Source organism: Schistocerca piceifrons, chromosome 11 (assembly GCF_021461385.2).
Source record: "Schistocerca piceifrons isolate TAMUIC-IGC-003096 chromosome 11, iqSchPice1.1, whole genome shotgun sequence".
NCBI lineage: Eukaryota > Metazoa > Arthropoda > Insecta > Orthoptera > Acrididae > Schistocerca > Schistocerca piceifrons.
The window spans coordinates 91,591,621-91,608,629 of NC_060148.1; the positions used below are offsets into that span (position 1 = coordinate 91,591,621).

General features: G+C 40.6%; 1 long non-coding RNA gene across 2 annotated transcripts in view; it reads right to left on the reverse strand.

The window, feature by feature from the left end:
* Positions 1 to 17,009, reverse strand: part of LOC124720278 — an 81,175-nt gene that overhangs the window by 26,185 nt on the left and 37,981 nt on the right. For both annotated transcript variants that reach the window (XR_007006110.1, XR_007006109.1), the window contains exon 3: positions 5,349 to 5,506. This is a non-coding gene — a long non-coding RNA (uncharacterized LOC124720278). The remainder of the gene's footprint in view (positions 1 to 5,348; positions 5,507 to 17,009) is intronic.

A 17,009-nucleotide genomic window follows, 5' to 3' on the forward strand; every position in this document is an offset into this window, starting at 1 on the left:
ACTGGTCTCCACGGTGATTAATGCTTGACTGTCAGAAGTGTGGGAAAAAATAAAATCTACAACTACGAGGGTAATACCACGTGGTTTACATCAGTTTACAGCTATAACATTTAGCTATTTTTCAACATAATTACCATTTCTGTCTACGCATTTTTGTAGACACTGTGCCAGTTTTTGTATGCCCATGTTATACCAGCTTGCCGCCATGCTGTTCAGGAGGTGAATCACTTTCTGGCCAAATGTTCTTTTAACCCAGGGAACAGGTGATAGTCACAGGGCGCCAAGTCAGGACTATAGGGTGGGTGGGTGGGTGGGTGGGTGACTATGTTCCACTGAAACTGTTGCAGGAGAGCAACAGTTTGCCGAGTGATGGGTGGGTGAGCGTTGTCGTGGAGAATGTGTACACCCTTGGTTCAACATTCCTCTTCTCCGGTTCTGAATTGCCCGCTTCAGTATTTTCAGTCCCACAGTACCTGTCAGCCTTAACTGTGGTCCCAGTGGGCGTAAAGTCGACCAACAATACCCCTTTCAGTTCCCAAAAACGGCTGTCATGACTTTACCGGCAGACTGTGTGTGTTTGAATTCCCGCAGCTTTGGTGAAGAAGGAAGCCGCCACTGGCGTGATTGTTGCTTGGTCTCAGATGTAAAGTTGTATGCTCAGATTTCATCACCCGTGACAATTGAGTCCAGAAAGTTGGCCTGTTTGGGTGCAAGGCGGTGAAGAAATGCACGGGAAGCATCAACTCTTGGCCGCACGCGGTCCTTGGTCAGCATCTTGCACACACCTTCCGGTAGATCAATGTTTCCGTTAAAATGCTACGAACATTTTTGACATCCATGCACGACTCACCATACACTTCCGTCAATTCGTGATGGATTTCAATTGGCGCAATCCCTTTTGCATTCAAAAAACTGAATAACTGCACGCAATTCGCACTTGGCAGTAACATCCAACAGGAGTTACATTTTTAACGGCTGCCAAGCCAAGACTGAGCACCTCAGAAAATTTGCACTCTTTATTGCCTATTAATAAAATTAAATATATGATCCACAAAACCAGTAAAGACAAGAAACAAGCAAGACAGTACACATTTCTTCAATCCTGAAGTGCTAGCATTTTTTCCTCTAATCCTGCTACAGCTTTACATGGTGTGCTTTCCTTTCTGCAAAGAATCTATTACCTCATCAAAGTCCGCCAAATATTTTGTACAGGAAAACTCAGTGTTGTCCTCTAATACTGGAAAAGCTGTTAATACAAGTAGTACCTAAGACTGGTGTGGTTTCTCGGTCTGTTTACATGTATTTTGTCACTGTCTGCTAGATAAAACTAAATTGGCCTGCCTAATATTTCAGCAATTGGAACACACACCAAATAAATGAGACTGTTATGTTACAAATGGTCATTTTTATAACTCGACAGAATATAATTCAAGAAGTACCAATATTTAATGACAAGCAAAAAGTTGTATGTTAGGAAATAGTTCCACATTTCATTCATACTCTCTGGCTTCTGAAGTATGAGATCGAAAAGTAGTAGTACAAAATTTTTATATAAATTTGGGATCATTGTATTCTTCCACAATTTGTGTGCTGTCCCCATTTTCTTCTTCTCCCTCGTTCTAACAAACAGTCTTGTCATCACTAATTCTGTAACTATTCCTGCCAGTGTCAAAACTACTTGTCCGCTGAACTTCATTAACCCGGCCACAATCACTGGTTTAGTTACACCACATTTATTCTCCGGTTAGGAGTTATTACGTGTTCGTACAACATGTTTTCCGCACTACTCCCAGAATAGAACTTTAGTGGCTGCTAGCTGGGGATTGCACAACTGGCCCTTACTAGTGGTCTGGCCACAAATTTTCTGTCAAAATCTCATTTTCTTGGATAGACCTAGAAGATAATACATAATCTTTGTTACCTGTTATTCCTGTTAGTCATTTCTTTCCACTCTGGTAGTCTGAATCTATGGATTTCACTAGTAATTATAACAATGCTGATGATTTGCAAACCCAGTCAACCACATATACAGCGATTGGCATTCACCCGTTTGGCTTTATTCTGCTTAGCTCATATAGCCCCATCCCCTTTTGTCTCCAGGGAAATTTATTTCTAGATTCATCTAGATGCAACTGCCATACCCCTGGCAGATATATCACGTACATTATGCACACATTCAAAATTCAACTTATAATTCATTTAGAAATCAATTTAGAATATGTTCAAAAATGGGTTTCAATATCATAAGAATAAGCAATAGACCAACGTGTGCTCGATGCTAGGCACTTTGTGAAACAAGATCTTTTTCCTCAAGGATACGAATTTGGTGTAGTGAGCTTTAACCACTTTTTATAATGAGGTGGATGTTGTTACTGCGATTAAGACTGAATGACAGTTAAAATTCGGCCCACCAAAGTAATCAGTAAATCTCTGTTCCTCACAGTGAATCCCGTAGCTCTGACATAACCCTCCACACCTATCCATGGTATCGTGTCATCCACGAGCAGTGCATTAATTTCCGCTACATTTACATTACGAGGCATTGGGAGAAGGCACTCTTCCGCACCGTCTAGCAACTGTTTCATTACTAAAATGTTATATGCTCCTTCACAACACAAGAAGATTTGTGACTGCTTTGCACTTTCTGAACACAATAATACACAGTCTCCTTCCCTTTAGACTGCACACTCCACTGCACGTTTTGCCTTTGCTGCCCCACTACTACTGTTGCGCCGCAGTCCACTGTGCCTGTAATACCAAAATGTTCCTTGCAGCACGCTGGAACTCGTGCGGCATCAATGAACCAAAAAATACTGCTCTCATCTTTGGAAAACTGTAGCACCCACAAACTTCCAACAAACTGTTAAAATGTTTTCGAATCCTTCCGAAAAATTTTCTTGCTCTGATCTCCCGCAAAAAAATGTAAAGTGAAAAAGTTTATCAAATAACACATTTCAAATGTTGGTTTGCTACAAATTCCAAGTCACACATTTTAATTTATTACCACACTGTTACTGATTCTATTGGCCAGAAAGTTTCCACCTGTTATCAACATGTGCTACTGAAGCCAATTATAAAATTGTGTTGTGCAACGCCAAATTTGGGAGGTATGGTATGATAAACATTGATTAGTGTGAAAAATAGCACAACGTTTTCATTGGGTTAATGAAAGATGTAAGAAGATAGTTCTCATATCACTATCGTGTACAGTTGTTGAATTATGAAACACACAACTTTCAATTTATTATGTTTGTACATGCACTGCCCCACGCCTAGAAAAGCATTTCACACAGTGTTCTGCGGCCCACTTTGGACAGCAAAAGACAAGCGCATTCCACAGGCGATAAGTTTTTCCACATCTAGGAAAATGTAGCTTTATTATTAAAATTTTCTGACCATCCACCATTCCACGGTAATGATGATTTCTAAAGTGGGGAAGTAACTCAACGTTATAAAATTGATAAAGCAGAGTTGCATCAAGTGAAAGTATAGAATAATACTTACTAACCCAATATTTTTTTCAAAGTTCTGTGAAACCCTAATGTAAATATTTTAACCTCCACCTGTCTACTGCCTGCTATGAAGGCTCGGACGCCCACTAGTGGGTGCTAGGGACCAAGTTGACCATCAGTGCTGATTAATAATGTTTTCTCACAAGCAGTGTCAAGTGCCGTATATGTAACAGAAACCCCTGTATGCAGAAAAAACATGCATGAAGGCTTACCTAGTTAAAACCTGTTCATTGGTTACCATTTACTGTCCACTCACTGGCTGCCTATAACTCAACAAAGAGGAAGGATGTCAACATATTAGTTTCACAAAACAAGTGAAGTGCATGGATGTTACTTTGCAAGTTTCAGCTGAGGATACCAGCACTATCCAAACAGGCTGGCCCACAAGTAGCCTGAAAACGGCTCAGCAGTGAGTATTTCATCAGCAATATCTAAAATCTTTGATATTACTTGCATGAAATAATGAAAAAACGTCTGTCACTCAACCAAAAATTAATGGTTTTCTTTTTTTACAACTTACAGATGAGAAAATTACCTATGCTACAAAGTGTCACACTAGATGTTGGGGGATGTGACTATTTACTACGGGAGAGACTATAAATTCTGGCACAGGAGCCAAGAAATTATATATAAAAATTACAAGCTTTCTATGAACAATGGAGGCCACAACAAATACAAGCGGGATCAGCAAAAGTTCATAAGAAAAAACAGGTTTTTTTCAAAATAACTTCTTGGACAGAGCAAATACTGATGCTTTTTACATTGCTACTGACAAAGATGGCAAACTGTTGATTAACCAATAACTGAATGGAGAGCTGAAGTTCACCCATGGAACTGAGGAACAGTCATTTGAGAATAGCAGGATCTAGAGAGAACTGAATAATGAAATTCAACAATTCAGTAAGTTATGTATTTTCATACAAATAAAATTTACATGATCAGATAACTAAATTTTGTTTCCTCATTCACACATATCAACGTGTACACCCTAAATAGGATGGATAATGCCTAGTCGGAATTCCATTTCTCTCCACGTACGATTCAAAATCTCCATGGTGACATGTTCAAATGGATTGCAAATGTGTGCCTTCAATTCCTGAAGGTCTCTAACCCTGGTTCGGTATACCGCATCCGTCAAAAAACCCCAGGACGAAATTAGTGGTGTAAGGTCAGGGGATAGTGGCAGACACCAAGTTGGACTATCTCGTCCAATCCACCTATCCGGAAATTTCTTATATAGAAATTGAAGTACATTTAGGGGCCAGTGGAGTGGTGCCCTGTCTTACTGGAATATGACACCAGGTTGCAGGTGCTACGAATGTGGCACAGGAAACTCTTGTAGCATGTCCATGTTAACACCACTGTTGATGGCAGTGATGAAAAAGAATGAATCAGAGATGCAACTGGGGATCAGTCTGCGCCAAACATTGACCTTACAACTCTCTCTTTCCATTTCATGTGTAACACGAGGATGCTGCAAATCCTACATACAAACTTTAAGGCGATTCAGTTTGCTGGATAAATAAAATGTTGCCATATCGGAGAAAGGAATCTTTTCCCAAAGGTCAATGCTTGCATCAATCTTGCATAGAATATCCACTGCAAATTGTTCACATGCAGGCTTGTCCATAGGCTTTAATGCCTGAAGCAGCTGCACATAGGGACAGAGCCATTAACTCTTATGCAAGACATTGTGCGAAGTCGATCTTCTCATTTCCAACTATCTGGCTGCCACACATACAGATTTTATAGAATTCCTTGCCAACACCTGCTGTACCCTGTCCACAATGGCGTCAAACTGATGGGTGACCAGCCCTTTTTTATGAAGAACACTACCTGTTTCCATAAATGATGTATTCCAAGTCCTAGAGTATCATTGCACTTGGGTATCTGATATCGTCTGTATCTACCAGGCCACACACATTGAGCTTTATCCACTGGAATCCACATTTTATCAGGTTTTCAGGTTCAATTTTGCATCAAAACTGCATAACCTGGAAGGAAAAAGAAATTTTTTTAGTGATCTTATCATATGCTAGAATATCTCGTATAGTTTCAAAGTTACTGAAGTTGTAAGTTGTAAATATATACATGTATACTGCAAAATAAAAAAATTAAAAATTGCTATTCATCCAGAGCTGTTACTTTTAGGCATTAGGATACAACACACTATTTGATGAAAGTAATAATCACACTTACCAACTTTCACTATGATACTGTAATTCAATTAAGGTACAGAAGTAAGTAAAGAAACAGCTCAGAGGCCACTATCTACATTTGGTTCCATCTGCAAAATTCTGGAGATTAAGATCAAAAGTTATTCAGCTGAGTATTTTTTACAATGTAAACAGAGCATACACTTACTTCCAGAAAAACTGGTATCATAGTAGGTCATCAATTGACAACATCGATAAGTGAAAAAAGTAAAGCCAAGGATGAATCGGAACCTTTGCCAGTTCGTACAATATCAAAAGCTACAGCAACACTGGACAAAGTTAAGCATCGAGTGTTGAGATATGAACATGTTGAAGTTGTGAAATGTATTAAATAAAATGGACAGTACAATGTAAAACTTAGTGCAAAATAAGCACTAACTACTGGTATGTTTCTCAAACTTTTGAAAATGGTACTACACACTGTATCTTATTGTCCTCGGTATTGGGCTTTTTCGGCTTTGTAGTATTTATTACATTAAACTTAGTATTATGAAAGAGCAATTCAAACAATTTTGTTTGTATTCATGTGCACATGTGTATGCAACTGAAGAATGTGTTAAATGAGTGAGACAGCCTTTTACGCATAACGTGACGAAATCAGTCTGGAAGGCAATTTGCAAATTAATAATTATAGTGACATCTATGTAGAGATGTAAGGAGCCAACTATGTACTTATTGTTTGCGGTTTACAAGTTCTGAAGCATACAGCTATGGTTTACATAGCAACTTTGCAAACAAACTGTCCCAGCATGCCAAAGATTTTCTGGACCGCATTATCTTCAGCAATGAGTTGACATGTCATCAAAGTGGAAATGTGAACATACACAATGTGCACATTTGGGGGTCGACAAATCCCCACAAAATGTAACAACTGCTTTGAGACTTCCCTAAATTGAATGTTTTTATTTTTTTGCTGCATATCCCAGCAGAAAGTTGATGGGCCTTACTTTTTTGGTGAAGCAACTGTAACCACTATTTCATATATCTATGTATTAGTACTATGGCTCCTTCAGTTGGAAGAATCTGAACCTCAGAACTTTGTTTAGCAGCAAGAGGGTGTACCATCTCACTGGCACATCTCAGTATGCAACTGGTTGAATGACGTTCTACCCGACTACTGGGTTGGCCACAAGGGGCTAGATGACAGAGCTCGCTTTGCACGGCCTCCACATTTACCCAATATGATGGCACGCGATCTTTTCATCCTAGTGTTCATCAAGGATCATGTCTCTACTACCAGCTGATCTACCAACTTAAGAAACACGATTGAAGCAGTTGTTGCAACTATTTCTCTTGCGATGATTACTCCAGACACAATGATCAAGGTTTGGGATGAACTCGCCTATCGACTATATTTTTCACAGGATAAATTGTTACCAAATTAGATATTTTTTTGATTACACTTTCCCACTTATGAAGTTAAAAATCTGCTAATGATATTCCACTGTAATTAGAATGATGCTCACATTAAACACTTTTATGAAAAACTGTTTGCTGTTCTTTTATCTGGTGTTACATACATAATTGTAAGTTTAATGTAATAAATGCTGCAAAGCATTAGAACTCCAATATTCGTTTTGAAACACCCAGTATTGTAGTGCAGATACGCTAAAATGTATGATATACCGATAGCTTGTTGAAATGACTATCTCTATTCAGTTAGCAACAGTAATTCAATAGTTGAGAGACACTAAACAAATGACGTTCGTTTGTATTGAGAACTGCAAAATTAGCATATTGTTCTTTTTTCTACATCCCATGTCAGGTTCGTATTTTGATGTGAGAGGCTGCACACACTCACATCACACGACTGTCCTGGAAACAAACTAGCCGATGACAAAAGTGTACACTCCTGATGTATTGGATTTAGTCAATGTGGTTGTATTTAACATATTTTTGTGTCTTGTAACAAAGATGTAATTTTGACAGCTTCTGGTTGTGATCTTCCAAATGTGTTCTCAAAAGGGCACATTCTGAATTATAGTTTACGAAGCTAGGATGTCAGAAAGAGAGGTATTAACAGACTACATATTACCCAGAATATGGTAATCTTAGTTCTAAATTTTCACAGGAAAAATCTTTACCAAATCAGGTATTTTTTGGTAGTACACTTTCCCACTTACGAAGTTAAAAATCTGCTGATGACATCCTACTGTAATTATAATTTTGTGTGGATGGATCATCATCTCTGCCTCTCTCTAGGCAATTAGGCATGTTCTCTACTGCCTCATATTACATTTATTTGCTGCTGAAATCTGGAGGGCTACTGAACAATTCCAGCTATCAGTGTATTCTCTGAAGTGCTACATCAAATGTTATGTAGATGCCATCTGTGATGTTTTTGTTTCCAAATGATGGTTCATGTTCTTCAACAATATTTTATTTATTTACTGTGGGCTGTAGATTATACCATGTTATACAATAAACCAGTACAGAACTAAGTGCGATAACAAGTGTACTGAAGATCACGTAGCTGCTGTTCTGCTTTGCTCTTATTTTTTAGTGGTAGTTGTTGTGACGGATACTTCCAGCACATCCCTTAAGGACTATATTTACATAGAATTCAGTTGGTGAGGTCAACAAATGTGTCCTTACCTTTTTTTTTAAACCTTGCACATTCCACAGTTACTATTATGTCCCTGGTAAAAACATGCTTTTTTACTGTGGTCCGACAATTACAAGTTTTTAATATGTTTCAAGGCATTAGTAAGAACAAAAATGCCCATCCACAAGCCTCTATTCCCATGGTGGTCACATTAGTTTGTCAGTTTTTGTTTTGTTTAAATCATCATGCCATCAGTAATCTCATCCACTAGTTGTTTCTCAAAACTTATTTCCACCATATTAATGATGACATGCGTCTCTTAGCATTATACACATTTTTTCTAGTCCTGAAATTTGTTGCCTGCATTTCACTGCTGTAGAAGAGAAATATTTGCAAATACAATGCTAGGAGAAAATGGTTTGCCTTTGCTCTAGTGAATCTCAGAAAGGATTGAGATGTACTGCTATAAAACTCTTCAGAATCTACATATACATCCGTACTCTGCGTATCACCGTGAGATCATAGTACAGGGCATGTCCTACTGTACCAGTTATTAGGGCTTCTTTCCACTCCATTCACATATGGAGTGGGGGAGAATTATTGAATGATTCTGTGTGCGGTATAATTCTTCTAATCTCGCACTCATGATCCCTACACGAGCAATACATAGGGGATCATAGTACATGCCTAGAGTAATCATTTGAAGCCAGTTCATGAAACTTTGTCAATAAACTTTCTCAAAATAGTTTACACCTGTCTTCAAGAGTCTGCCATTTTAGTTCCTTCAGTATCTCTCTCTCTCTCTCTCTCTCTCTCTCTCTCTCTCTCTCTCTCTCTCTCTCTCTCTCCCCCTCTGGATTAAACAAACCTGTGGCCATTCGTGCTGCCCTTCTCTGTAATGTTCAATATCCCCCATTAGTTCTATTTGGTACAGGTCCCACACATTTGAGCAATGTTTTAGAACCGGTTGGATGAGTAATTTCTAAGCCATCTCCTATGTAGACTGATTGCACTTCCCCAGTATTCTATCAATATACAAAAGTCTACCACCTGCTTTATCCAAAACCAAGAGTATATGATCATTACATTTCATAACCTTATTAAGTGTTGCATCCACATATTTGCACGGGTTGCCCAATTACAACAGTAACTCACTGATATTATAAATATTTTTTTGTTTAGTGAAGTTCATAATTTTACATTTCTGAACATTTACAGCAAGTTGCCAATCTTTGCAACACTTTGCAATCTTATCAAGATCTGATTGAATATTTACGCACCTTCTTGCACGCAGTACATTGTAGATAACTACATCACCTGCGAAAGTCTGAGGTAAGTATTAATATTGTCTGAAAGCTCATTAACATACGATATGAACAGTAAGAGACTCTACACCCTTCCCTGGCACAACCCTGAAGTTACTTCTCCATCTGATGACGACTCTCCATAAACGATAACATGCTTAGTCCTCCCTGCCAAAAAGTCCTCAATCCAGTGGCAAATTTCTCTTAAATATACAGCGTTACAGCCATGGGCCTTAGTTACCTGTGAGACTGGACGTTGTGAGTTGATGTTAGTCAAGAATGCCTTAGGTGACAAACATGCGATAATTGACACCTCACCGATTTTGAACAAGGTCAAATTATGTGTCTACTAGAAGCTGGATGTTCCTGCTGCAATACTGCAGGAAAGACTTGGCAGTAATGCAGCCACTGTAAACGATTGCTGGCAGTGGTGGTAACGAGAATGTACGTTCGCAAGAAGACTGGGCTCTCGGCAGACACCTGCCACTAATGAGAGGGAAGACAATTGAGTTTGGCGTACTGCTGTGGCACATCGTATTACATCTGCATCAGCAAGGGGCAGCAGTTGGCATCCCAGTTACACAACGAACTGTTACAAATCAGTTAATTTAAGGACAGCTCCAAGACATGTGCCCTGTAAAATTCATTTCACTGACTCCAAACCACTGCCATTTGCGACTTCAGTGATGTCCAGTAAGAGCTCACTGGAGGTCAGGGTGGAGGTCTGTTGCGTTTTCTGACGAAGGCTGCTCCTGTCTCTGTGCCAGTGATGACCTCGTCTTTGTTGGGAGAGGGCCAGTTGAAGGCCTGCAACCAACCTGTCTGCATGCTGGACATGCTGGACCTACACCTGGAGTTATGACCTAGGGCGCGATTACTTCTGACAACAGGAGCACTCTCTTGCTTATCCCACGCACCGTGACTGCAAATTCTGTTTGGTAGTCTTTTTGTTGTGCCTATCTGTGACAGCATCTCCGCTATATGGTGAGTAGCAATCTGCTCTTTCCATAATATTATCATCATTCCATCCTGGATTTTCCATTGTTTTATTATTGTTCAACTATTACAGCGACTGACAATGTTGAATACACAGTACATTAACCATTGGAAAAGAGTAGTGGGTTAACAACCAAAACTAAAAAAATTACATGACTATCTTTCATTCCCTTCATGTCACAGAATTGGTGGGCAACTGACAAACTGCACACTGAATCACGAAACAATGCAAAAACGAGGCAGCTGATCATAAATAGAGAAAACTGCGCAGTCAAAACATACAAACAAGAACCCCAAATAAATCAGATGGAAAAGTTTTTCTAGAAAGCAACCTAGAATCAGTAGGAAATGCATCTAAAAATTACTTCAATAAATGTTTGTAAAAATCTAACAAGTATCATTTCAACTTCAGGAAATAACGTCATATACGGTCTCCATTTACCTGTTTACAAGTACCAATTAGCAAGAGTCAAACAGGTTGAAAAACTTCAGATAAAGCCCCCTTAAATGTATGGCTTTTCGAATACTTAATGAAACTGTCATCTGCCATTACTGCTAAGCCACTAATGAATGTGATTAACACATCCACAGCAGGCAGTTTTTCCTGGGAGTTTAAAAACTGCAAAGATATTGTGAAACTCCACTAGGATATGTGCAAGCTCTTAACCTAAAAGTGTACTTTAGTAACATCTCTCACAAGTAGTATGAGAAAGTTAGGATGGCAGATCATCTGATTAATATGGCCCAAAACTATGATGTTTTCATTTAAGTTTAAACTAAAAGAAATATTAAGTGAACTGAAGTCACCAAAACTGTGTCAGCCTCATACGAGGACATAACAATGTTGTTAACCTATCTGAATTCTTAGAGAGAATGAAGGGCAAGTAATACAGCAAGATGAAACTTTGAATATACATAGAAAGAACTGTTCCGTGATAGTACAAAAGGTAACTGAAAGCAACATGCTACCAGATGAACAGAAATGACACTTTTATTCAAAGACAAAAATTACACTCAAGCCACAGCGATTTACAATGGTCCCCTGGACATGGATCTTAACCCTTCAGCCACATGGGCCATGAATATATGCATGCAATTCTTACCAGAAAATTTTGTGGGCCTTTCCGTTTTATCAAATTAGATATACTTTTTGCATTTTTGCATGTCAGAAGTTGCAACTGTCCCATCTGTTGCTCTGGGGTAATGTTGAAGGTAACACATTCCTCGAGTGCATTGTCGCAGGCAACAAAAGCTGGTGCCGCCACAGGGAACTGGAGTCTAAAATGTTCACAATGGAATGGTGTCATCAACTGTCCCCTCACCCCAACAAGTTCAAGAGCCAGCCATCTGCTTAAGAAGTGATGCTCATCCTGTTCTTGGATTACCGGAGCCCACTGCTCATTGATTTTAAGGAACCTGGTGTCTCTATCACTGAAGAACAGTTCTGAGTAACACTGGAGAAATTACTGCATACAATTAAGGCAAAACATCTGCGAAAATTACAACACGAGGCACTGCTGCCTCGTAACCCATATCCCCGTGTCGCAAATGTCGTAAAGCAGAAGTTACACCAACTCGAGTGGGACACACTCGAGCACCCGTCCAATAGTCCTGACCTCTCCCCATGCAATCATCACACCTTCGGCCCTTAAAAACAACTGTGAAGCATCGACAATTCCTGTCAGGTGAAGATGTCCAGCAGGCAGTTGCAGACTTCTTCATGCTCTAGGAAATGGTGTTTTACTGAATAGATTTCTCCAGCCCAGTGTGTCGGTGGGACGACTTGCTCGGTGCGGTGCTCGTGGCAATTTCACCCAACTGGCACACAATTCTGGACTGCACAGCCTACAAACGGAAACTTTTCGAACCTCCCTCTTACACAATATGTATAATAACTACAGTACCATACATTATAAATATGGCCAGAGCTGGCGGCTCAGACTCCTGCAGGCACCACAAGCAGTGCTTTCATCACCCTGTGAATGAAGAACCTCCAGGTCGCCAACCAACGGAGACCATCCAGACGCTGTTACAAGCGGCTGCCATCTGAGCACCAGACTACTTCTACCTTTTGTTCTGTGCTTCTAATGAAAGTTCCGTGTTGCTAGTTGGTGACAAACATTACTTCAAGTTGTTGATAGTTAACTTCACCGGCAAACATTCAGTGCACTTGGGTGCTGCTCATGTCACACCTCTGCTTATAGCTAGCCATGATCACTGACAAGTTGCCGACAATGCAGCAGCTGTTCTGCAGAAGCTGGCTACAACATATTTATTTGAAGTGCATTTGTGCCCACTAATCTTTTGCTCATCCACCCAGATTCCTACGGCGACATATCTTCGGGCCACCTTCCACCCATTTGTCGCAGGCGTAACGGTTGCCGACGCATAACACATCTGGCGACAAACTTTGTCGAACCTATGATGCCGTGTCGTTTTCCTACCTTCGTTACCTAATTTTTATCGCTTTCTGGGCATATTTGTTTGTCTTTCTACCATTTGTGCTTGTGGGAATTTCTGTCTCGGATTCATGCTTGCCACTTTTGTTCAGTTTGCTAGTTTGTGCTGCCACATATTTGGCTTTAGTATTTTTTCCTTTGCTACAGCTAACCTTCCGCCCCAAGCCACATTGCACACCCATCTAGCAATTAGCAGCACCACAATTCCGTGTGCCTTTGGTTCCAACGCTCCATCTAACGTGTCTTCTTCAGTTACAGACACAACAAATTACGCAGCTTATCGAGGTGGGAGCTTCGTTCAAATGCAGATGGCAGCCAATGAGACTCGCAATAAGACGCCACAAACTACGGCAGCACCACAATTTATGTAGCCATCATTAGCGCCTCCATTTTACCCATTTGAAGGGAAAAAAAGAGGACTGGATTGAGTACTTCACTCAGTCTGGAGCTCACCTATCTGAACACCAAGTACCAGTTACTGTTAAACAATCTTTTTTCTTGTCAACAACCAGTGTGTCAGTCTGTCGATTGTGCTCCGAACTATTCCCCACTTCACGGCCAGAACTTGTGAACTATGAGGGTTTAATGCAGGTTCTGAATGACTATTGTGGTGAGTAAGTTCAGGAGGCGGCTGCCAGGTCCAAGTTTTCAGACTAAACAAGCAGTCAGGACAGACAGACAGTGGGCGACAGACTTCCAAGGGCTCAGATAGCCAGTCACATAAACAGCCAGGCCAGCAAAGTAGTGGTATGAAGTCTTGCCCGCACTGCTTCTTAGCTCATAAGCATTGCTTCCACCTGTCACAAAATGAAACTTGTTTTTCAGGTGTCAAAAACGGACATGTTCAAGCGGTGTGCTTACAGAAAGAGAAACCTCCCTCTCCTAATATACACCCACACAAATCAAATTTTGCTGTACATGTTGTGCATTCTGAACCTAACAGAACTTCTAGTGCAGAAGAGAAGAGTGGTAGTTCAAATTCATGAAGTCAGTAGCATTTTCTTTAGCATAACACAGCTCTTTGTGGACCTTGTAATAGGTGAGTGCACTATTTGTGGTGTCACTGTCAGACACCACACTTGCTAGGTGGTAGCCTTTAAATCGGCCGCGGTCCGTTAGTATACGTCGGACCCGCGTGTCGCCACTATCAGTGATTGCAGACCGAGCACCGCCACACGGCAGGTCTAGAGAGACTCCCTAGCACTCGCCCCAGTTGTACAGCCGACTTTGCTAGCGATGATTCACTGACAAAATATGTCCTCATTTGCCGAGACGATAGTTAGCATAGCCTTCAGCTACGTCATTTGCTACGACCTAGCAAGGCGCCATTATCAGTTTCTATTGATCTTGTGATGCATGTACCGTCAGACTGACACTCATCATTAATGGATTAAAGTTAAGTATTCCACCAGCTACGTCCGTTTTTCTAAATTCTAATTTCCTTGTCCTGTTCCAGACCTCACACCAGCCTGCATGAGCTAAAACACATGCCTTTCGGCTTCCTCTAGTATTCCTGGGTTGGCTCTCCTGCCAATCCACAACACTATTCAGTTGCAATTAGCTACGAGTGTGTCAGTTTCTTTCCTCAGTCGCAATACTTATGATCATCTTGGCAAGTCCAAGCTGCACAAATCATACATTACACTTACACCATACAACGGACATGACATTCCAGTGCTAGGTTCTTGCAGCCTTCCTTCCACATACAAGTATTTGCAAAAGACTGAAAATTCAGGTTTTGCATTCACAAAGCAGTGCACATATGTCTGACCTTGATTTGTTTGAGTTGTGTGTGCTACAAATGTGTTGTCAGTTGCTAAGTTTGCTTTGAAGGACAGTGTTGGTCAACTGCGTGCTGAATTCAAAGACTTGTCTGCTGACGGCTTAGGCAAAGCTTCTAATTCTGCTGTGCATGTGACGACTGAAGACAATGCACAGTCTCACTTCTTCAGGTCTCACACTATACTACACATGCTCAGGGAACAGGTTGACTGGAACTTTCACTGTGGCATCCATCACAGCAAGTCAGAGGGCATCTCCATTAGTATTGGCAAAGAAGCCTTCAGGCAAATTGTGTGTTTGTGGAGACTAAGGCAATATCGAACCCCAAATAGTTAAAAAAGCTTTAAGGGAACTGGAGAATAACTAGGCCCCCCAGCACTGATAGCATTCCTGCAGAATTGCTAAAATGTGGAGGAGCAACATTAGAGCAGTCTCTGTTCGAACTTATCACTCTCATATGGGAACAGTCAATGATACCAGATGAATGGAAAGAAAGAATATTACTAAGGGTGACCAAATGGAGTACAGAAACCACTGTGGAATCACCCTCCTGAGCCTGGGATATAAGGTGTTATGTTATTTTTGGTTGGCTATTGCCACAGGTGGATAAAGAAATTGGAGTATACCAAAGCGGATTTTGATGAGGAAGGTCAACAATAGACCAGATTTTCAACCTGCGCCAAATTTTGGAGAAAACTGTTGAATCTAGAATTGAAACACATCACCTCTTTATTGACCAAGTCTGCATACGACAGCATCAATAGAATCCAGTTCTTTCGTGCCTTGATGTAGATACATGGAAAGCTCCTGAGAATGGTTAAAATAACTATGTCTGACTTAATCTGCATTCGAGTTTGAGGAAATTACTCAGACCCCCTGGAAATGAAGAATGGGCTACGTCAAGAAGATGCATTGGCATGCTTATTATTTAATGTAGCACCTGTGAAGGAGGCCTGCAGATTAGGGGCACCACCTTCTACAGGTCAGTGCAGCTTTTAGCATATACAGATGACGCAGACATCCTAGCATGGACAGTACCAGCACTGAAAGAAACTTTTACAGCCTTAGTCAAGCAAGTAAGAAGATGGGTCTTATGGTAAATGAAGATAAAACTAAATACGTGGCCTGTGGGGAAGCATATCAACCCAATATGACGTCAACTTTCAGTGTGAATGGATACGCATTTTAAACGGTTGATAGCTTCAAGTATCTCGGTTCTACAGTCACTTGCTTTAATGAGATCTCAACTGAAACTAAGATCAGACATATCAACAAACAAGGCATATTTTGCCTTCAGTAATTTATTCCAGTCAAGACTCCCCAGCGACCCAACAAAATTCACTATTTGTATAAACCGTTCTTGCTTATGCTTCGGAAACATGGGCCTTGACAGAAACCGAAGCAAGGCTGCTTGATGGATTTGAGAGGAAAGTTTTGAGGAGAATAATTGGCCCTGTGTGTGACAGAACAATGGAGGAAAAGGTACAATGCAGAATTGTACACTGCAGGTCACGTGGCAAGAATGGAGGAGTCTGAAGTGATAAAGAAGATTCTACTTGGTAATCCAGGAAGAGAAAGAGGGCGAGGTTGACCTTGAGCCAGATGGCTGGATATGAAAGCTCAGATGCAGAAACTTGAAGAGGGTAGCAAGTGACCGTCATGGATGGTGGAAGCTCATTGAGAAAGCCAAGGTTCATCCTGGAGTGTAGTGCCGTAGAAGAAGAAGAAGAAGAAGAAGAAGAAGAAGGCAACATTGTATCCCCAAATAGTGATTGATTAATTTTCTCTGACTCGGCTTGATTAACTCGTTGACCGTTTGGGAGCTGGTCGTTACTTTAAGATTGATTTATACAATACCTACCTCCAGATCCCTTTAGATGAACAATCACAGCAGGTGTGTGTCATTAATACACATAAGGGACTCCTCAAATTTCTTCATTTGCTTTTCAGTAGTGCATCCACACCTCCAATTTTTCAGTGCTCTTTGGAACAATTAGCTGCACCTGTGCCTTTGTGTGCAAATTGTTCAGATGATATAGTGGTATCAGGTCCCAAAGCAGATGAGCCCCTTAATAAATTGCGCACCCTGTGCCAAATGCTTTCAGAAGAGGCCTAACATGCAATAGATCTGAGTGTATGGTTTTTAAACTGAGATCGAGTACTTGGGGCATGTAATTAATTCTCAGGGTATTCAT